The sequence below is a fragment of the Bombina bombina genome, chromosome 4, assembly GCF_027579735.1.
Source record: "Bombina bombina isolate aBomBom1 chromosome 4, aBomBom1.pri, whole genome shotgun sequence".
In the NCBI taxonomy this organism is placed as follows: Eukaryota; Metazoa; Chordata; class Amphibia; order Anura; family Bombinatoridae; genus Bombina; species Bombina bombina.
The window spans coordinates 495,326,959-495,350,373 of NC_069502.1; the positions used below are offsets into that span (position 1 = coordinate 495,326,959).

The 23,415-nt window shown below is 35.1% G+C and overlaps 1 protein-coding gene and 1 long non-coding RNA gene across 2 annotated transcripts in view; one reads left to right on the top strand and one right to left on the bottom strand.

The window, feature by feature from the left end:
- LOC128656482 (dystonin-like) overlaps positions 1–23,415 on the bottom strand; it is a 958,955-nt gene that overhangs the window by 374,995 nt on the left and 560,545 nt on the right. The window lies entirely within an intron of this gene.
- On the top strand, positions 12,940–14,062 carry LOC128656483 (uncharacterized). Its single transcript, XR_008402015.1, has 2 exons — positions 12,940–13,073; positions 13,724–14,062. It is a non-coding gene; the product is annotated as an uncharacterized LOC128656483 (long non-coding RNA).

The window sequence follows — 23,415 nt, forward strand, 5'->3', positions numbered from 1 at the left end:
AGTCACACAATTGCTCTTCAAATGTTGAAAATAAATTATAAATTGTGTGACTTTTGTAAAACTTTTCACTTACTATATCTAATAAAGTAAGCCAAACCCTCGATCCATGGCCCTCACAGCAACAGACCCTAGACAGGACCCCCCCAACTCTAGGGCCCCCTGAGCATCAAACCCCACATCCAGACACAAGCCCCCCCTTGTGCTAGGGCCCCCACTATACCCTCACTTAACTGCTTAGTTACTGATAGGGCAACTGTCAACCCCAGTCTAAGCAGCACACCAGGAGCCATGGAGATGCCATTTGTGGGGGGCCCCTACATGCTGGGCCCTAGGTCCAGGTCCTATTTGCCCGGCTGATCAGTTTGCCCCTGCCAACATGTCAGGCAAAAATAAAGATAATTCAAAAACAGAATTACTGAGTTGCAAAAAGGATCACCCCCTCCTAAAAATACTTGTAAACTCAATCAGGTGTAGCTATTCACCTTCTCAATGGCACACACAAAGCCATTTGACTTTCAACTGTGATCAGCTGTGGACATATTGATTGGTTCAGCATGCAAAGGGATTTCCTGGAGCATCTCAGTCCTTGGTAGTGCAAATTAAGCAAACAATCAACTATGGGTGGCAAGACACTGTTAAAAGATCTCTGGGATAATGTTGTGGACAGGCACAAGTCAGGAGATGGATACAAGAAAATATCAAAGGCTTTATCAATTGCTAAAAGCACAGTGAAGTCTATTATATTAAGTGGAAGGTTTTTGGTACAACACAGACCCTTTCTGGATCAGAACGTCACTCCAAATTGGATGAAAGAGCCAGGAGAAAACTGGTCAGAGAGGCTACTAAAAAGGCCCACAGCAACTTTGAAGCAGTTGCAGGAATTTATGGCAAAGAGTGGTCATTGTGTGCATGTGACAAAAATATCACAAATTCTTCACAAATGTGGCATGTATTGGAGGGGTTGCAAGAAAAAAGCCACTCCTCAAGAAAGGCCACATGCAGTCATGTCTGAGCTTTGCCATAACACACCTAGGAGATTCTGAGGCCACATGGAAAAAGGTGTTTGTTATGGTCAGATGAGACTAAAATTTAATTATTTATCCTCAACACCAAACAATATGTCTGGAGGAAATCCAATACAGCTCACCATCCAAATAGCACCATACCTACAGTAAAGCATGGAGGTGATAATATCCTGTTATGAGGGTGTTTCTCTGCAGCAGGCACTGGAGCATTTATCAGGATAGAAGGAATAATGGATGGGGCAAAATACCATCACATTCTTGAGGTAAATCTGCTGCCCTCTGCCAGGAAGTTGTCAATGGAAGAAGGTTTATCTTCCAACACAATGACCCAAAGGTTTACCTTCCAACACAATGACCCAAATGACCACACAGTGGTTGAAGGGGAAAAAGGTGAATGTCCTTGCGTGGCATAGTCAGAGCCCGGACTTAAACCCCATTGAATATCTGTGGCATGACTTGAAGACTGCAGTACACAAACGGTCACCATCAAATGTAACAGAACTGGAGCAGTTCTGCAAAGAAGAGTGGGCAAATATTGCACAGTCTAAATGTGCAAAGTTAGTTCAGACATTTCCCAACAGACTAAAGGCTGTAATTAAAGCAAAAGGTGGTTCAACAAAACACTGACACCAGTGGGTGATACTCTTTCCAACTCAGTGATTCTGTTTTTGAATTGTCTTTATTTTTGCCTGACATGTTGGTGTTATATATTTCACTTGAATGTTATAAGTTGCACTGAGTAATTCCAACTGGATAAACAATAACTATGTCTGTCTTTATTTCAGGCTGCAAAATGTGATTATTTTCAAGGGGTGATTCTTTTTAATACCCACTGAAAATTGCAATTGTGCTCATGCGTTTGCATTTACTTTTCAACTGGTAATATGAGAAGTAAACCCGACAAGAAGCAAACAGCTGCTTTTTGCTTGCGTGCAACTTTTAGTGCGCCACTCTAATAATGTAAATGTTGCCCAAACTTACATGAAATAAATTAGAAAATTTGACCAGGGTTTCCCAACACAGTTCACAACCTAGCTGTGCAACTGTCGCTGTTGGTTGACTAAATGGTTGTTTCCACTTTGGACAGCAATGACCCTTTAACATGTTGAATTGCATCTTGTTTATGTATGAAAGTTTTGAGTTTAATGTTCCTTTAATTTTTCAATGAACCATTGCTGCCAACTTATTATCAGTTATTTGCAGTGTAAAGTGTAACTTCACTTTATTTATGAAATCTTTATATATATAATATATATATATATATATATATATATAAAAATATATATATATACAGTATATATATACAGTATATATATAGTTATGTATATATCTTTTGTTCTCTTATGTGATTATAGATTTCTTGATTGCATATTCCCCTAATGCATTATATTAATTATTCCAAACCTCTACATAGGACTATGAGCTACAGTTAATGACGTACAGAGCATTAGTAGATTCCCATCAGAAGTCACCGATGAGACGTAGAAAAATTCAAAGTTCCTCAGATGTTATAATTCAAGAGGTAAGATATACAATCATTTTTAATACACCGTTATTTAACATTGCACCTCTACATTCACTAGTGAATTATGAAGCTGCCCTAGAGAGAAGCAATTCTAAACCACCTCTTAAAACAAGCAGTTATAAAGCTGTTTTAAGCAACAGTAGTGGCACGATGGGGACCATATTTAAAATGTATCTATTTTTTATAATTCTATTTATATTTGCTAGTTTTCCCTGCACCTCTTTGCTCAACATAACACTTCAAGTATAACAGAAACCAACAGTGAGCTACTTTTTCCACCATTTCTTGGTCTGTGTAACTGCTAAATGTTGGGGTGAACACAAGCTTCTCTTTTGTTTTTTTTTGTGAGCACAAGCTGTGATAAAAAGCTCTCAGGTTTAATACAGGACTCAATGTACTAAGCAGCGTATGCTGTTTTGAGTCCTTGCAGGGCAGGCTTGCACGTGTCACCAGACAGCTGCTTCGTACACTCTCTGTCACCTCTTAGTTTAGCGGATAGAAATCACCAAAACATGTTCATTCGGGGTGATTGACAGGCTTCTCTTGTGTGATTGGTCCCACAAGAGATGGGGGTGGCATTACATTCTCAAGTTAGTGTGTAATGATACGTCTGAGCAGCGGACTTACAGTGTCCGCTGCCCATTAGATTCAAAGCCAGGCAGAGAGGTTCATGTCAGGAGCCTTGTCTGCACCGTGCATAGTAAATGCGGCCCTTAGTATACATTTTACTCCTATTATTGCACTGCCTGCCTAACTATTTGTCAACCTTTTAAATCCTCAAATTAATTATATTTCAATGATAAAATGTTACAGACTGTTATTACATATATGAAACACTTGTTTATTATTATTATCAGGTATTTGTAGAGCGCCAACAGATTCCGCAGCGCTATAAACATAGGCGGTATACAGGATGGACATTTATAGGATCAAATGGGTAGAGGGCCCTGCAAACTGTCTTCAATAACTTGTATTCAATAACAATACATCTGACTTTTTTCATTTGCTTTACCAATAAACAACTTTTTTTTTCTTTTTGAAATATTAGTATATGAATTTAAGGACCCGCTACACTGCTTTGATGACGTTGATCACTCAACTTGTTAAATTTTCGAGGATTCTTTGAAGAGAATTGAGGAAGAAGAGGTAAATGATCAACTTCAAATTAATTAAATTCTGTATCTTAAAGGGACAGTATACACTCATTTTCATATAACTGCATGTAATAGACACTACTATAAAGAATAAGATGCACAGATAATGATATAAAAATCCAGTATAAAACTGTTTAAAAACTTACTTAGAAGCTCTCAGTTTAGCTCTGTTGAAAAGGTAGCTGGAAAGCTCACTGCAAGTGGGAAATAAGACAGCCCCCCCCCTTCTTTTGAAATAGATCATCTACAAAACATGTATGCAAAGAAAAATTGAGTGCATAATGTCCCTTTAAGGTATATAAGCTGCATATTCCCTGTAATAATTGTTGTTGGGCAGGTAAGAAATGTAGAATAAGAAATATTGTGTGTATATATATATATATATATATATATGTATTCTGATACCCTTGCCCTTTTTTTATTTTACTCAGAAAGTAACATATATAAAGTATTATTTACTCATTAAATATATAAATATTTAAGTGAATCAATAAAAAATGGACCTTATATACAGTATGTAGGACATACAGGTATTCTTTTATGACCCATTGTTAAACAAAATTTTCTGGGACACCCCAGCTATTACTGTGTTCAGATACTCTGTTCGAGAATTATTGCAATTTAAATTTTACATATGTATGCAAATACTTGTCTGAAATTACCTTACACACATATTTTAACATTACAAAAAAGCAAACAGGAACAATTGTGCTGAACCATTCTTTTAGCAGGAGACGTAAGCTTTGTACATCTGCAAATTTAGATATTTATAAACATAGAGGATTTTTTTTGACAGTATATTATATACCATATATGTTTTTTTTTCAATAGTTTTGAATTCAATATTGTTTATTTTCTTTATTCTAAATCCATAATAATATATATATATATATATAATATATATATATATATATATATTTTTTTTTAAAATATGTGCTGTGATATTCCTATCAAGAAATGCAAAATGAAAAAAAAAATACTTTTATATGTGCTCCTCTATCAATAACAAAACAAATACACATTTTTAAATTTACAGACTATTTTTGTTAAAGGGACAGTCTACACCAGAATATTTATTGTTTTAAAAGATAGATTATCCATTTATTACCCATTCCCTAGTTTTGCATAACCCACACTGTTATATTAATATACTTTTTACCTCTGTGATTATCTTGTATCTAAGCCTCTGCAAACTGCCCCTTATTTCAGTTCTTTTGACAGACTTGCATTTTAGCCAATTAGTGCTGGCTCCTAGGAACTCCACGTGCGTGAGCACAGTGCTATCTATATGAAACACATAAACTAACACCCTCTAGTGGTGAAAAACTGTAAAAATGCCCTGAGCTAAGAGGCAGCCTTCAAGGGCTTATAAATTAGCAAGCGAACAAAGCAAAATTGGTGATAGAAGTAAATTGGAAAATTGTTTAAAATTACACGCCCTATCTGAATAATGAAAGTTTGTTTTGGACTAGACTGTCCCTTTAATAGTGTAATTCCTACTTTTGGGTCACGAGGGTTCTAAATTTCCTCTAATTCTTTCACTTCTGCTTACTGGTGGCGGGTCGCATTGTTTGTTGATTATTCTAGAAAGGACAAAACATAGAACATACTTTAAAAAATTATCAGCATGAGTTTTTTTAAAAATATATTTTTTTAAATTCTTAGAAATATTTTTTCTTAGAAACATTTTTTTTAAATATTTCTAATATAAACATTCTTGCAGTTTATTTGTTTTTATTCTGCATAAATATTGCTTTAATTTGCTATAAATGTAAATAATACATGCATTTTCTGGTCTGCTATGAGACGGCAATAATAGTTTGGTGTGGCATAATTTGCCATTCTTTGATTGTCTGCTGTTTCCAACATGGAATATTTGAAGAGATTCATTGTATTTTACATGAATTTTAAAAGATAAGTTTCTCTTGACCACGCACATTTTTAATTGGTTTAAGTTTTTTATTTGCCAGCTGTTAATGCTGCAAGATGAAAGTTTAGCATTTGCTGTTGTTATAACCTGTAATATCTCAAACACAACATGTTTACTTAAGATGTGGGTCTTTATTTTATCTAAAAGAGTTTAATGGTGATGCTGTATCATCATCATTTTTTTTTATTTTTTTTGCTTTATGCACCTTTCCCTTTTACTTCCATATGCTGAATACACTGCAGGTCTTTTTTACTATTTGTCTTTTTTCTTCAACTTCCGGTATTTCTGATTACTATCTTTATATTTCCTTGACTATATGGTAGAGAATAACATTATTGATTTTCAGCATCCGGTAAGTACTTTTCAAAGCAAGGACATTTTGCAAATGATAGTGGAGTATACACTATAAACTGTCTGAAGCAAGAGCACACAATCTTATCTTTTAGTTGAAGCCAGTAGTTATGCATGTCAGTTAATTTGATCTTCACTGTGATTAAGCATGAGTGTAATTTATAAAGTAAAAAAAAAAAAAAAAGCACACATGACACAGTTGTATTTGTATAAAGTAACCAGTAGAGTTATCATATTTCTGGCCACAATTTCAGCTTTGATGCACACTCATTATCTACTCAATGTTCAGCCACAATCCACTGTTATGCCGATTTTAAAACCTATCATGGTTTAAATACCATTGTAACTATTTTATTCTGTGTGGACAGTTCATAATGGGATTGGTTTTAAGATACTTCATTTCGATAAAGGAATTTATGCTTAAACCAGATAAACATAGGAGTTATGGTAAGTAAAAAGGAGAAATGATATGTTTTAGATCTTCTTAGATCTTAAGGAAGTTGTGCAGTGTTGTTCCCCAAACATGTACAGAATTGCCGATTTGAGCCTATGTCCTTTTACTTTCTTTTAGACTAGAAGGTATGCAGATCAGTCTGCCAGTTCATCATATTCAGAATTCACAGAAGAGCACAAATTAATCACTGATGAAAACACAAGGCTTTTGAAAAAAATACAAGAGCTTGAGTTCATTCTAGAAGACATAAAAAAGCAAAAGTTTATTTTAGAACAAGATGTGACCAAAGTAAAGACCACTGCTGACTTGGAGATTAAAAAACAACAGAAAACAATAGAAGAAATCACTTTGCAGAAAACCAAGGCTGAATATGAGGCTCAGCAGTTCCGTTTGGAATTAGAGACTGCAGTAAAGCAAAAGACTGCAGCCGAACAACAACTTGACCATGTACGTCAGATTACTCGTCAGGCCGAATCAAAAAGTGAGGCTGTTGAAGTCAAATTAAGGGCATTTAAGTCCCAGATAGAGGAAAGCACAACTGCAAGGAGGAAGTTAGAAGATCACCTTAAAAGAAAAGATATTGATTTACAAGATTTGGAGCATAAAAAAATTAGTCTGATGAGTGAATTGAAAAGAAAAGCTGAAATTGAAGAAGAACTCTTGAGACAAATCAAACAACTTGAGCATGACCTTGAATTTCAGAAAAAGATGTTAACAAAGGAGAAATTGGATAACGAAACTAAACGGCATATTACAGACACAAAATACAGTTATTCTTCCACTAAAGAACTTTTAATGCCTTCACGTTCAGCAATGCAAGAGGCACAGTATATTGTGGATTCAGAAATTAGAGGAGTTCAGGTAGAACAATATGCCAAAAAAGCAGAAACTCTTAGAGGTCAGGTAGACGATCTCACATTGACCAACAAAAAAGCTGAAAATGAGATTAAACAATACAAATCAGAACTTAGTACTGTGCAGATACATAAGTCTGCTGCAGAGGAAAAAAACCGGCAGCTGAAAATTCAGTTAGATGATACACATAATATGTTGCTGCAACTTAAAAGTGAGTTGGAACAGAAAAATCAGATGGAACAAAACTATGTTTTACAATTAAGAGAGCTTGAAAGGAAGTTATATCAAAGTCAAGACAAAGCAGAAGAAGTGATGCAAGAAGTAGTTGACCTTAAAAAAATTAAAAACAGCTTTGAAGAGGAACTAAAGTCACTTCAACAGACTAAGATTTCACTGGAACATAAAATAAAACTTCAAAAAGAAGATTATGATGATATGCGGGAGAAGTTTAAAGTTTGTCAAGATGAGCTAAGACAAAAAGAAATGCATGAAAGAAGTCATCAGCAGAAAATCACATTCCTTGAAGACGATTTAAGTAGAAAGAAGCAAGAAGTAGATGAATTAAGGAAAAAAGTGGATGAACTTTCTCGTTCGTATGCAAAATCAGAAGGCAATATTAAATATCTAAATACTCAAATTACCACTTTGCAGCAAGAAAAAACTTCTGTAGAACAGAGATCTAATTCTCGAAGTGGAGAAGTAGACAGTTTACGAGAGCAGCTAAAGAAAGCTCAGGAAGAGCTCCATCATGGTTCCAGAATCCAGAAGGAAGAGCAACATAAACTTATAAAGCTCCAAGATGAATTGACAAAAAGTCATCAGTGGTCAGAAACACTAAAGGTGAAGTTAGAAGAGCTTACAAAATTAAATACGGATACAGAAATACAGTTGAGAAAGTTGAAATCTGAATCTGAGAAAACAGTTATAGAGAAAAATGCTTTGCAGAAAAATATTGATATGTTAAGAGTTCAGCTTGACAGCTCCAAAGAACAAATTAGAATGACCAAGGAGCAGTTGCAAAAATTGTCCAAGAGTGAACAAGAGGCTCAGAACATGATTAAACGGCTGGAAGATGACTTAACAAAAACTAAAAATGCTTTAAATGAAGTCAAGCAAAAATGTGATAAACAGAACCTTACAATTCTTAATTCTGAAAAGATATTAGAAGCTTAAAGTCTGAATTCAATAATTTGACTGTAGAAAAGAAAATGACAGATCAGAAACTTCAGTTGCATCAGGGACATCTGCAAGAAATAAATAATAAATTAAAGAAGGCACAAGATGATCTCCACAAGAAGACTGTAGAAGAACAATTAGCCCAGAAAAAGATTTCACTGTATCAAGAAGAATCTATTAAGTACAAACATTCTTCAGAAGAACTGAGAAAAAAACTTGAAAAGACAATGGAATCCAATATGAACACCGAAAGTGACTTTTCAAACTTGAGACTAGAAGTTGTTAATCTTAAGCAAGAAAAGAGCATGTATGAAGAGAAAATGAGGTTAATGAAAATTGAAATTTCTGAATTGCAAGAAAGACTTCAAAGGTGCCAAGAACAACTTAGCAAAGAAAAGAAATCTGTATTGGAACATGTTCAGAGATGTCGCAAACTGGACGAAGAATTAGAAATTCAGAAGAGATCCGTTGACAGCATGAAACAGAAAGTGGATTTACAAAGACAAGACCACATAAACCAACTACGCCAACTGCAACATGAGATTCAACAAAATAACTCTCTTACTAGCCCTACTCTAAAAGCAGACTTTGAAAACAAAGGAAGCAGCTTTAGGTATTCAACTTCAGGTTCACAGCAAGATTTTAGCCAGAGGTCAAAAGCATCTCCTGTGCTGAGACGAAAAATAGAGACTTCAGTTGATGGTAATGCCCAAATTTTTAAAACAGACCAAACGGAAGAAAGAAAGATACGAATAGATGGTTATGATGATAGTATGCAGAAAGATCTTCATCAGCAATTGTCTATGATAAAGCAGTCACTTGATGTTACTGACAACAAGCAACCATTTACAGAGTTTGTTACACAAAAAAGCACAGAGGTTCAAATTTCTATTGACAACATGAATTCCTACAGACATTTGTCTGAACTAGAAAATTTGAAAGATAAAAGTATCCAGAATGCCATTCAAACTTTAAGGATCGAAGAAGAAAAATTTGGAAAAGAGCTAGGAAAATTTGAACAACCTAAGGAGGTATTCTATAAGTATCCTCCTTTCTTTCGATAAAGATCATATTTTACACCTTTTTCTATATATTTTTTCTTAAATTCATATATTTCGTTCTTCTTGGCATTTAGGGACCTTTTACTAAGTTCTCTCCGATAAGTTTTTTACTTACCATCTAACATTTATTTCCTGTGGTGGATATAAATGATGAATCACTAGGCTTAGTTGTCTTATTGGTGTTGTATCATAGAAATTATCTCACAAAGAGATTTAAAAAAAAAAAAAAAACCTTTCTAGATCCTGTCATGACCTTGTGCATGCCTAAGTGAACTTTAGTTAAAAAAAAACTTATAAAAATGACTGTAAAAAGTCGTTCATTTGCTAGTATCTATGCTTTCCTTCTATTCTATGCTAATCCTGAAACAGTCTCGTGCAGGATTTTGGCTGATGCTTTGTTTTTCATGTAGCTTGGGTGTTAGACCAATCTTTTTTCAATTAAAGGCACAATCCTTAACCGTCCATACTTATTTTCAACATTACTATTTGCAGATAGTGAAGACCAAGCAGTATGATGTACTTGTTGAAGTTACAACTGTAAAACAGGAAAAAGAATTCCTGGTTAACAATGAAGATCAGGTGTTTGAAGAGCATATTAGTTTGGATGGATTTAGGAGAGATTTGCCGAAGGTCAACTTTATGTCCTCAAGTTTCCAAAACTATGCAGCTCTGAGAGTGGTCTCAGTGACAGTTCTTTCACTGATGATAGGTTCATCTTTCAAGGTCTTCGGAAGAATGTGTCTGCCAGACAGTTGCTTGAAGCAAAAATTCTGGATACAAAAACAATGGAAAAGCTTGAATCAGGTCGTACATCGGTTCAAGAGGTTCAAAAAGAACTTGATATGTATTTAACAAAAGCTACTGCGATAGCCGGTTTATATCTTGAATCGAGTAAAGAAAAATTATCTTTTAAAGTAGCTGTTAAAAAGGGAATTATTGACAAAAGTCTAGCTTTTGAGTTTTTAGAAGCACAGGCAGTGACAGGGTTCATCATTGACCCCTTCACAGGCAAAAAGTATTCTGTTGAGGAAGCAGTTTCAAATGGAATTGCTGATCCTGAGTTTAAGGAAAAACTTCTTGAAGCTGAGAAAGCTGTTTTAGGATACATTCATTCTGGGAAAAAATTGTCAGTTTTTCAGGCAATTGAGGCTAGACTACTTGAAAGGCAAAAAGGAAAACGAATTCTTGAAGCTCAGATTGCCTCAGGTGGAGTTATTGACCCAGTTAAAAGTATAAGAATCCCTCCAGAAATTGCTGTTTTAAGGGGTTTGGTTAATCACACAACTTTAAAATTTTTGCATGAACCTGCTAGCAATGTAAAGGGTTTTCACTTTCCTATCAGTAATCAAAATATGTATTACTCAGAATTGCTGCAGTTGTGCTTGTTGGATTTAGATAGCAAAACATACCTTTTACCAGTTGGTGATAACAAAATCACAGCTTTCTCTGCAGAAAAGGGTCATAAAATTAGCATAGTAGATCTTAGATCTGGCATGGAGATGACACGTTTTGAAGCATTTGAAAGAGGTCTCATCGACCAAAACATCTATTTGAACTTTCACAACAAGAATGTCAATGGGAATGCTCAACTGCTTTTGACTCTCATGGTAATACTCAAACACAATTAACAGACCGGAAAACAGGCCGGCAGTTTTTTGTTGAAGAAGCACTAAACCAAGGCAAAATTGAAAGGTCGCAAGCCAACAAGTTTAAGGAAGGGCTTATTACAGCTACAGAACTAGCTGATATATTGGTGAGCCAAACAAAACCAGGTAAAGATCTCAATAGTCCTTTAGCGGGATACTGGTTATATCAAACTAATGAACGAGTGTCAGTTTTTAAAGCTATGAAAAGAAACTTAATTGACAGAATAACTGTGCTCAGGTGCCTTGAAGCACAAGCCTGCACTGGTGGTATAATAGATCCAGCAAGTGGGAAGAAATATAAGGTTACTGAGGCATTACAAAGGGGTTTGATTGATGATGTATGTGCTAAACAAGTTAATCAGTGTGAACTAGCTTTCACTGGTATAATTAATCCTTTAACCAAGGAGGTAATGACAACTGCAGAAGCTATAAGCATGAGCTTGTTAAACAAAGAAATTGGCCAACGATGTTTAGAATATCAGTTCTTAACTGGAGGAGTGATAGATCCAAGGTTTCATTCCCGATTGTCGTTAGACGAAGGAATAAGGAAAGGCGTTATTGATGCTGCAATGGCAATGAAACTGACGGATGAGAAGTCATATGTCAAAAGCCTTACTTGCCCTAAGACAAGGAGGAAGCTGTCGTATAAAGATGTTTTAGATGAATGTGTTTTTTGATTGTCATACAGGCCTCGACTAATGGAAGCTCCACTGCCTCATAATGTTGGCATTCCTAGTCTTTATTTTTCGTCACAGTAAAGCAGATGCTTTGTTATTGTGAGGAATATTAAAAATATTTAGTTTGTTACATAACAAAGGTTTTCACAATAGGAAGTAATTGTACATTGACATGATTGTAAGTAAATGAGAGGTGTTGTTAAGGTTGTTGAATGGCTTTGTTAAAAAAATGAATACATTTTGTTTCATATCAGACTTGAAACAATACAACATTTTATTGAAATATGTATGGCAGTTAATTAGTGTATGGAACGTTGTTGGTTGTTGTTCATGATTTTTCAGTTTTGTTGAAAAGATAACACTGGTTTTATTTGCATGACTTTTCCAATGATATATATGTTTTTATTTTCAGTTATAAGCTAGGATTTTCATTTCTTAAAATTTGTGAGACACATTGTTGTTTACCCCTTTCAGAATTATTTTGTTCACAGAAAATTAAAAGAGCATGCCTTGTTACTGAAAAAGCCATATTCCACAATATTTTTTAAAACTGTGGTACAAATATTTTTAATAATGTAAATAAAATTAACAGTATTGTTATTGTCAACCATACACATTTGTATATTTCTTCCTATTGTAAGCAAAGTATCTACAATGTTGTATAAACTATTGTATTCAAACAGGACATATGGTATTGCTGGTTAATAATCAAGAAACTACAGACAGCATAGTCTGTAATCTTTGTGTGTTTGCACCAAGTAGTAACATGTTGCAATCCATAAAATATAATGCGGTTGTAATTCTAATATTCTCCAAACAAATGACCATACAATGGTTAGTGTTCTTAGAAAATGTTTACGCTATTCTTGTATTTCATAATGATGTTGATTTAATGTTAACATTTTGTATATTCATGTTTGCGTTTTTTATAATACAATTCTTATAACAATGAATTACGTATCTTTTCAAATTCTTGTTTTTCTGTTGTTTTTTTAGTGTGGAATTTCATTACTAATCAATACCTTTTTCCTTTCATTTAAAATATTTACGTTTAATTTTTTACACAATGCGTTTTTACCAGAAGTCACTGGAGGAGGAAAAGAAAGATCATATAAAGAAAGCAGGGGACATACTGAATTGGGTGTCTAAAGTCACTAAAACGCTAAACAAAGAAGGAGGACAAGAAAGTGCAGAAAAGACACCCTTTTCTAAGCCACAGGTATTACAAACATATTGGTCTGATACCACCATAATAGTTAGTGGTTTTTCATTAAAAGAAGTGACAGATTCTGAAATATACTATATATGTTTGTAAATATGGCACTTTACATTCTATTCAAAATCTGTCTCATCTTGTATTCACTAGAGAAAGGCATCCTGCAGATGGGAAAATGCCTTTATTAGTAATAGTAAAACATAGTAGTGACACCTTAACTTTAACATATTACTTTTGTCTCAAAAACAAAATGTCTGATTGGGAAAAGAAATCATTTTGCTTTTTTGATAAAAGAAAATACAAACCTGCTTTGGTAGAGTTGACTAATCCTGTTTCCGCACACTGGCATATTTTTATTTGCACAGCTTTGCTCCAATGCATAGATTGATGCAGGGACCTACTATTCAGTCTATGCAATTTCTGATTGGCTGCATGGACCAAATAAGTATGAAGACAAAATAGCTTGAGTGAGAAGGCAGGATTAAGACACTTTATTTGCAATTTAATTTAGCAAAAAAAATAAATCATGCTTTAATGCTCTGTTTTGCTAAAACTTCATTTTTTAATTAAAATATAAAAAATTAATTTGTTGTATCAATTTAAAACCAGCAAGAAGTATTTCACTTTATTTTCACATAAAGTTATTTATACAGCATTTTGTGCTTTGTGGACTGAAGTGGTCCTGATGTAAAGAAGAGACCGAAGAAAGGATCTTGAATCTCTAAGAAAAAACCTAGAGTTGTGTTTCACTTGTACATAACCCCAGTAATATTATAGCCTACAGAAAATACTCCCCATGGGACCAATACAGCAATTAAGGACCTCTCAGAAAGTTATTCAGTGATCATTTTGGATAATTCGTTCTGATTACTTCACTCTCACACGTTTGCTCTTATTTAACTAAAAACATCAAACAAACAAAAAACTTTATTCATATTACAAAATGATTAAAAAAATAGTAGGGAAAAAATAAAATATAAGATTTTTTCTTATTTTTTTTTAAGTATTTATCTTCTCACCTCCATGCAGAAGTCTAAGGTAACTGAGACACTGAAAAAAATAAGTGTTATCCCGAACAAAAAATAAATCCAAAATTTTGTAGTCCCAAAAAATGTAGGGTTTTCTTGACTCAGTTGTTCTTAATGGTTTTTTAAATTAAATATTGTGAAATAATATTTCTGGCATGAGAGGTTTAGGGGATTATTAAACTTAAAAATAGAAATAAGTAAGTAGTGATTGTCTTACTTACTTAGGTTTTTTTCTTTCCACCAGCAATTTTAATTCTATACTGATACGTTGTCTTTATCCAGTTTAAATATTGTGTTTAATAACTAATACAATCACTGTGCATATAAGTTATGAACATATATATTCAGTCATACTGAGACTACTTCAGGTTTTACGTAAATATTAGCCATTTTGTTTTGCTGCTGAATCAATGTGGATCACCTTTGACTGCGGCCTATGTTACTCAAGGTTTTGGATTCCCTCACTTATTGACTTAGTAGCATAAAGGTGGGTAAATGTAGTCCCTTTGCTTTGGGTACACATGGTCTGTAAGGGTAGCAACCATTTTCAGTGATGGTCCCTGGTCACAACGCTGAAGGAGCACACAAGGAAGTGAGTGCAAGTTCACATCAAGGATGGCTTCATTTCTAAGATGTTCTATCATGCAATAGGGTAATAAAAAGTATTGTTCAAAACATTAAAATGCTCTATATATAGAAGTACCGTCCTAGACAGTTGTTCACTCACAACAAATAAAAAATGCCTTTTTTTAAAAGAAAAAACAATTTTTGAATTACTTACATTAGGGTTTTTGGAACAAACTGGAGTGATTGGTTAAGGTTTTAAATATAATGCTTGTATTTTAAGACATAAAAAGAAAATTTTGAATTCTAATAATCTTAAAACCACATACAACATTTTTTTCTTCAAGGAAATAACTGTGATGTATCAGTTTTTATATAGAGAAGAAATACCTGGGGATGTTTGTCTGCTAACATCAATAATGTTTTTTTTAAATGTTTCGTAACATTCATTTTTTCTTGATCATGTCGTCAGCTTTATGCTTTTTTAAATACAACAAGCAGAGATCAAATTTAGATGGGAGATGCAGAGCTTTTCCTTTAAAATTTTTAGATTTGTTGCACCTTCTGCAACCTCATCCAATGACATTTACCAGTACCTCATTCAAGATAGATTATGCTGAGGTTTTTATGTTGTTTTCACTATTGTGATACAGCTTGGCACAAGATTATATGCAAATGCCTATCAACAAAAGTAAAATATAAACTTCAAATGTAAAACTCACTTCTATCAAGTAATATGGAACTGAATCAGCATTTATACATTATGACAAGTATCGCTACAAATGAAGCTCTTTTTATTGGGTAATACCATAACATTAGTAATTTGTGGAACTATACAAAACTGTGATGTACATTTTACGCAAGCATTTGAATTTCACTAACTTTCAGTGAAAATGACTAGATCAAAAACAAACAAAAAAATTCTAATTTATAGAAACATAAATGATTATAATAAAATGTTTATTCAAATCTATAAAGTACACCATTGTGGTTTTATATCAATTACATAATTCTTATACAACTATCAATAGAAATCTAACAATGATAAAATGTCATACATTCTTTGTTGTTAACAGCAAATAGTTGAACCTTTCTCCTGATGATGTACAGGGAGTGCAGAATTATTAGGCAAGTTGTATTTTTGAGGATTAATTTTATTATTGAACAACAACCATGTTCTCAATGAACCCAAAAAACTCATTAATATCAAAGCTGAATAGTTTTGGAACTAGTTTTTAGTTTGTTTTTAGTTATAGCTATTTTAGGGGGATAACTGTGTGTGCAGGTGACTATTACTGTGCATAATTATTAGGCAACTTAACAAAAAACAAATATATACCCATTTCAATTATTTATTTTTACCAGTGAAACCAATATAACATCTCAACATTCACAAATATGCATTTCTGACATTCAGAAAAAAACAAAAATAAATCAGTGAACAATATAGCCACCTTTCTTTGCAAGGACACTCAAAAGCCTGCCATCCATGGATTCTGTCAGTGTTTTGATCTGTTCACCATCAACATTGTGTGCAGCAGCAACCACAGCCTCCCAGACACTGTTCAGAGAGGTGTACTGTTTTCCCTCCTTGTAAATCTCACATTTGATGATCGACCACAGGTTCTCAATGGGGTTCAGATCAGGTGAACAAGGAGGCCATGTCATTAGATTTTCTTCTTTTATACCCTTTCTTGCCAGCCACGCTGTGGAGTACTTGGACGCGTGTGATGGAGCATTGTCCTGCATGAAAATTATGTTTTTCTTGAAGGATGCAGACTTCTTCCTGTACCACTGCTTGAAGAAGGTGTCTTCCAGAAACTGGCAGTAGGACTGGGAGTTGAGCTTGACTCCATCCTCAACCCGAAAAGGCCCCACAAGCTCATCTTTGATGATACCAGCCCAAACCAGTACTCCACCTCCACCTTGCTGGCGTCTGAGTCGGACTGGAGCTCTCTGCCCTTTACCAATCCAGCCATGGGCCCATCCATCTGCCCATCAAGACTCCTCTCATTTCATCAGTCGCATAAAACCTTAGAAAAATCAGTCTTGAGATATTTCTTGGCCCAGTCTTGACGTTTCAGCTTGTGTGTCTTGTTCAGTGGGGTGGTCGTCTTTCAGCCTTTCTTACCTTGGCCATGTCGCTGAGTATTGCACACCTTGTGCTTTTGGGGCACTCCAGTGATGTTGCCGCTCTGAAATATGGCCAAACTGGTGGCAAGTGGCATCTTGGCAGCTGCACGCTTGACTTTTCTCAGTTCATGGGCAGTTTATTTTGCGCCTTGGTTTTTCCACACTCTTCTTGTGACCCTGGTTGACTATTTTGAATGGAAACGCTTGATTGTTCGATGATCATGCTTCAGAAGCTTTGCAATTTTAAGAGTGCTGCATCCCTCTGCAAGATATCTCACTATTTTGACTTTTCTGAGCCTGTCAAGTCCTTCTTTTGACCCATTTTGCCAAAGGAAAGGAAGTTGCCTAATAATTTTGCAAACCTGATATAGGGTGTTGATGTCATTAGACCACACCCTTTCTCATTACAGAGATGCACATAACCTAATATGCTTAATTGGTAGTAGGCTTTCGAGCCTATACAGCTTGGAGTTAAGACAACATGCATAAAGAGGATGATTTGGTCAAAATACTAATTTGCCTAATAATTCTGCACTCCCTGTATTGTCACTGTGATATATACACTAGATAAAGGCCACTTAGGATATCAGATCTATAAAACAATCATGAACTAAAGTTTTTAATTATGTATTAGAAAATGCCATATATATTATCATTCATAGGGCCTCCTCCTGTATGTTTAATATGCTATATACCCAGGGCTGAATAATATAGAAGCACTCTACATATAAATAAACAATAATGATAAACCTATATATACATATTGCCTCTGGAAATATACATTGGAGCCACACAGAGATGACTATTTCAAGAATGTAAGCACTCTATAGATATCAAATGGGGGAGAGGTGATGAATGTGAAAGGGAAAGTGAGTGCTGGTATAAAGGAGTATAAAGGAATCATATCATTGAAATCAGGAACCTAGGATAAAATATCAACTCTTCAAAAATTATCAAACATAGAAAAGTTTAAGAAAGTTTATAAACCATTTACAATTCAACTCTTACACAGAGGATGAAGTACATCAGAAAGAAGAGTGCTAATATACAGTACCTGATACATGGTCCATTGTTCCCACTTGTTGATTTGCCTGCAGTAAAATAGGTTTATGATGCTTGTTCTGCTTAATACTTTACCCTGCCATGTGAGCCCATGCTTTTTTTGTCTAGAAAAGGTGTGTGGTTTTAGGAAATTCGTATCATTTTATAATGTATCAGAAGATATTTGGAAGGTTACTGTAACAGGGTGATGTCAGACAGGGAAGAGCTTGAAGGTTCCCCGATACAGAAATAAATGTAGAAGCATGAAACAGCCTCTTAGTAGTTATGTAATAAAGAATGTAAGCCAGCTTGAGTTTGAGTTGATGGGACACACTGTAGATTATGATTCCTCTAAAAAGCTAGATATTATCCTTTTGTCTATGATTAAGGCTGTTAGGGCCAAAACACGTAACTCAGAAACCTGCATGAAACCCAATACTGGTATATACTTAAGATCACTAGGGCATAAAATAAAAATAAAAAAGACAGTTATGTCTCAAAGCTTTAAATCAAACAGGTACAAAGGGTCTCAAGGACATTGCCAGGTTCCAAGAAAGTCTGGAGCTATAGCCATGAACAAAATATAATGGCAATGAGTGGATTTACCCACATTGGTTTCTCCGGCTAGACAGCACCCTAAGGTATATTGTCTCTAGCCACACATACTGAAATGTATTATATTCTAAAACTATTACAGTATTATTATATTCCAGTAATTCAACATAAGATGTCTGTGTATGTGTGTACCTGTAGGCCCAACCTTTACAATTCCTATGTTTCTATATAAACCATGCAAATAAAGAAAAGTAAGCATCTTAGATTTCCTGTAAATCGTTTTTTATAAGAGCAATAAACTGAGCCAACAGTAGTGTTGACTCCGTTTTTGCTCCTATAACACACAATTTATCCCAGAGCATATATTCCTGTGTCCCTCTTTTAACACTAACATAAAACATAGGTATTTTAATAATTATCCAATTTGTTTTTTTTTTAAATATTATTTTATTATTTAATAAATAAAAAAGTACAAATATGTAAAAAAAAAACAAAAAACAAGTGCATCTATTGGGCCACATAAATACTTTTGCTTTCTGTAATTATGTATCTCACCATGTATTTCTGATTTAGGGCTAGATTACAAGTGGAGCACTAAATTATTGCCGCACGATAATTAACCAGCCATTTACAAGTGGCTGGTTATTGCTACCACAAGCTTGCGGTAGCAATTAGCGCTCCGAAGATCTCTGGTTAATTTTCTAAAAGTGCCCCAAATGCCCTCAAAATAGAGGCATTATAGTTTTTGTTACAAAAAAAAAAAAAAACGTACCTTTTTAAAATAAAAAAATAACAGCACTAGGCAGTTTTAGGGGCTTTAAAGTTGGTTGGGAGTGGGGTGCCTTTCATTGCAATCTATGGTAACTGTGTGTTCCCATAGACAGCAATGTAAATATATATGTATATGATCATATACATATATATTTATGTGTTAATGTGTATATACACATATTAACACATAAATATATATATATAATTCATATACATATATATTTAAAAAATGCTGCGCTACTTTACCTTCGCTGTGTGAGTTCTGATGCCATCTCTGACAGCATCAGAATGAGGCTCCCTTAGTACCTATAGAGCCAGCTCCTTGTGAGCGCAATGCTTCCTAGCAAGGCGAATGTGAGCTGCGTTTGCATTGCTATTTACTTGTAATACCAGCGCACATAATCGTGTGCTGGTATTACAAAGTGCACGCAAGGGATATTTAGTGCTCCTCTTGTAATCTAGCCCTTAATAACTAGAAAATCGAATGAAGTTTCGAGTATTTATGCATGGTATAGCAGAAGTAAACAGGGATACAGACCAACGCAAGATCCATGAACAGAAGAAGATATATGAATAAAACAATCAAAGAAATATAAAAAGAAACATAATTATATAGAAAACAGTATAAATATAAAATAAACTAGCTAAAAGAGAAGTAGTCATAGTCAGGAGTTAGAGTAATAGAATAGACAGAGGTTAACATAGAGGTTAACAAAATTTGTGATTTCACTTTAAGGATTTCAGGTAATAAAAGGAGCACAGAACAGGTGTATCAATCAGCAGTGACCAAGTGCATGGAGCACGAAACGTTTGCTGTTTTTGCACCTGTTCCTCAACTTGTTTTTTGCACAATATGCTTACCACTTTTATTCTATTTGTATGGTTTTAAATAGTATGGAATAAAAATTGACTTTTTATATATTTCTGGGGCTTGGAGCGTTCATTTTTTTCCCAACCTTGGATTAACTAATAGAATAGACACCTGGCATATAAATGGGAAAAAAATATGCTAATTAATTTTTAAGATGATATATTTATTTGATAGCTACAGTTAGCTATCTAAGATATGGTTCTAGTATTTCAGACCCACTAACATTTTAAAGATGTCTGTATTAGCACGTGTGATATAATGACAATAGAGGATAAGGAAAAAAGCAATTACATTGTGTTAACAGAAAACACATTTCTCAATAGAAATCACATGATACAGAGATTTCCTACTCATATAAATTATATATAGTTTAATATTTTTTGGGGGGGGAAAAAGATGAACCTAGAGATGGGACTCATAAAAAAGATTAGCATAGGAAGTAGGGCCTTCTGATCTGTTATATAGTGTTCTTCAGTTTACCAGGCATGAACAGTGATGGCATCTCCTCATGTGCATTCATTTACATTCCCTTTGATGCAGTACTTAGACCATGGGGGGCCGATGGGTGTTCAATTAGCCTGATCGTATGAGAGGCAGCGGACCAGTAAAGGATCAGCGGCCTTAAGACCGCTGCTTCATACTGCTGTGTCAGGCGAGCCTGAAGACTCGCGCAGAAAACAAGGGCATCAGGGGCCTCTTAGTATAAATACACAAGGATCTTGCACATTGCCATCTAAACTATGATTTTTTGTGATAGTGTGAAAACAAAAAAAATCTCTTGCTGTGAATATGTGATTGTTATTGTTTATATAGCAAAACATCTATACTACAATTGCCGTTGTTATGTTCTTCGCCGTCGGCTGTTGCGCACACATCCTCAAGGAATGCTGGCAGATCGAGGCATCCAACAGAATGTTGGCTGCCCGCTCAGCCAAAAGAATTCACCTGGATGCAGCAAAGCTGCATCCAAGTGGATTCCGAAAATGGCAGGGTGGTGAAAGAATCCAACACAGGTGGATTCTTTGCTGCATCCCATTGGATACCGAAAAATGGTAGTGGATTCTTTCACACCCTGCCATTTTCGGAATCCACCGGATGCAGCGAAGGCAAACGAGCATTATAAAAACAAAAAAAATGCCCGCAATATGTATGTAAAAAAACACCTAACTGCACGCAATAAGTATATAAAAAAAAATACCGACCGCAATAAGTAAGTTAAAAAAAAAACCTAACCGCCCGTACGGAGTATTAAGAAAAAAAAATAAACTAACCGCCCGCACGAAGTAATAAGAAAAACAAACAAACTACCTAATAAAAGTACTAACCCCTAAATCCGCAAATCCCAACATTGCAACCTACCTAATACAAACCTAATTTACCTATTAACTCCTATACCGCCAACCTCCACAATGCAAAAAACTAATTAATGACTAAGCCTCCTAACCTAACACCCCCTAAATTAACCCCTTAATTGCAATATAAATAACATTATTATAAAAAAAATACAAAAAAAATTACATTATCTTAATCTAACATTACAGAAAATAAAAAAGGCTAACATTACAAAAAATGAATAAACACATTATCCAAAATAAAAAAATTAAAACCTATCCCTATGAAAATAAACAAAGCCCCCCAAAATAAAAACTCCCCCTAATCAAATGCTAAACACTACCAATAGCCCTTTAAAAGGCTTTTTGTAGGGCATTGCCCTAAGTTAAAACAGCTCTTCTCACATTAAAAATAAACAAAGTCCCCCCTAACAGTAAAACCCCCCACTCACCAAACCCCCCAAAATAAAAAGTCCCCAAATTAGGTGGAGAAGGTCTTCTTCCAGCGGGTCATCATCTTCATCCACAGCGAAGGCATCACGGAGTGGAGGACCGGAGCAGTTCTTCCCAGATGTGGCGATCCTCTGCAGCAGCGGCACTCTGCGGTGGTGGTGGTCCTCGGTGTAGGCGTGGAGGTTCCTCTTCATGCGATCGTCCGCCGCACATTGAAGAAAGAATGCAGATAACCCATATTTATTGGGGTACCTTGAATTCCTATAGGCTGAAATCTTCAAAATCAGCCAATAGGATGAGAGCTACTGAAATCTTATTGGCTGATTTTAACAGCCAATAGGATTTCAGTAGCTCTCATTCTATTTGCTGTTTTAAAAAATTTAGCCAAAAGGAATGCAAGGTACCCCAAATTGATTGCGGTACCTTACATTCTTTCTTCAGTATACCACGACGATCGGATGAAGATGGAGCCTCCATGACGCCAAGGACCGCCGCTGCCTAGGACCGCCGCTGCCACTGCTGAGGATTGCGACATCTGGGAAGACCTCTCCGGACCTCCGCTCCTTGCCGCCTTTGCTATGGATGAAGATGATGGACCCGCCTGGAAGAAGACCTTCTCCGCCGGACTTCTGAAACCTTGAGTACCTACAGTATTTGGGGCTTTAGTGTTAGGGTTTTTTATTTATTTATTTATTTATTTTTAAAGGAATACTGATCCCAAATTTTTTCTTTCGTGATTCAGATAGAGTGTACAATTTTAAGCAACTTTCTAATTTACTCCTATTATCAATTTTTCTTTGTTCTCTTGCTATCTTTATTTGAAAAAGAAAGTCTAGACAGCACTTATTTATTGGTGGATGAATGTATCGACCTATCAGCAAGAACAACCCAGGTTGTTCACCAAAACTGGTGCTGTCATCTAAACTTACATTCTTGCTTTTCAAATAATGATACCAAGAGAATGAAGAACATTTGCTAATAGGAGTGAAGTTGCTTAATATTGCATGCTCTATCTGAATAACAAAAGAAAAAAATTGGGTTCAGTGTCCCTTTAACTGAGGTTTTTTTGGGGGCTTTCTTAAAAGAGCTAAATGCCCTTTTAAGAGCAATGCCCATACAAATGCCCTTTTCAGGGCAATTGGTAGTTTAGGTTTTTTTAGTGTTAGTTTTTTTTTTATTTTGGGAGGTTTGGTGGGTGGGTAGTTTTACTGTTAGGGGGGACTTTGTTTATTTTTAATGTAAAAGAGCTGTTTAACTTAGGACAATGCCCTACAAAAAAGCCCTTTTAAGGGCTATTGGTAGTTTAGCATTAGATTAGGGGGTGTTTTTATTTTGGGGGGTTATTTTCATAGGGATTAGGTTTATTTTTTATTTTGGATAATGTGTTTATTTTTTTCTGTAGTTCTATTTTTTATTTTTTGTATTTACAACATAAACAGCCCATTTATCAAGCTCCGTATGGAGCTTGAAGGGCCGTGTTTCTGGCGAGTCTTCAGACTCGCCAGAAACACAAGTTATGAAGCAGCGGTCTAAAGACCGCTGCTTCATAACCCTGTCCGCCTGCTCTGAGCAGGCGGACAGGAACCGCCGGAAATCAA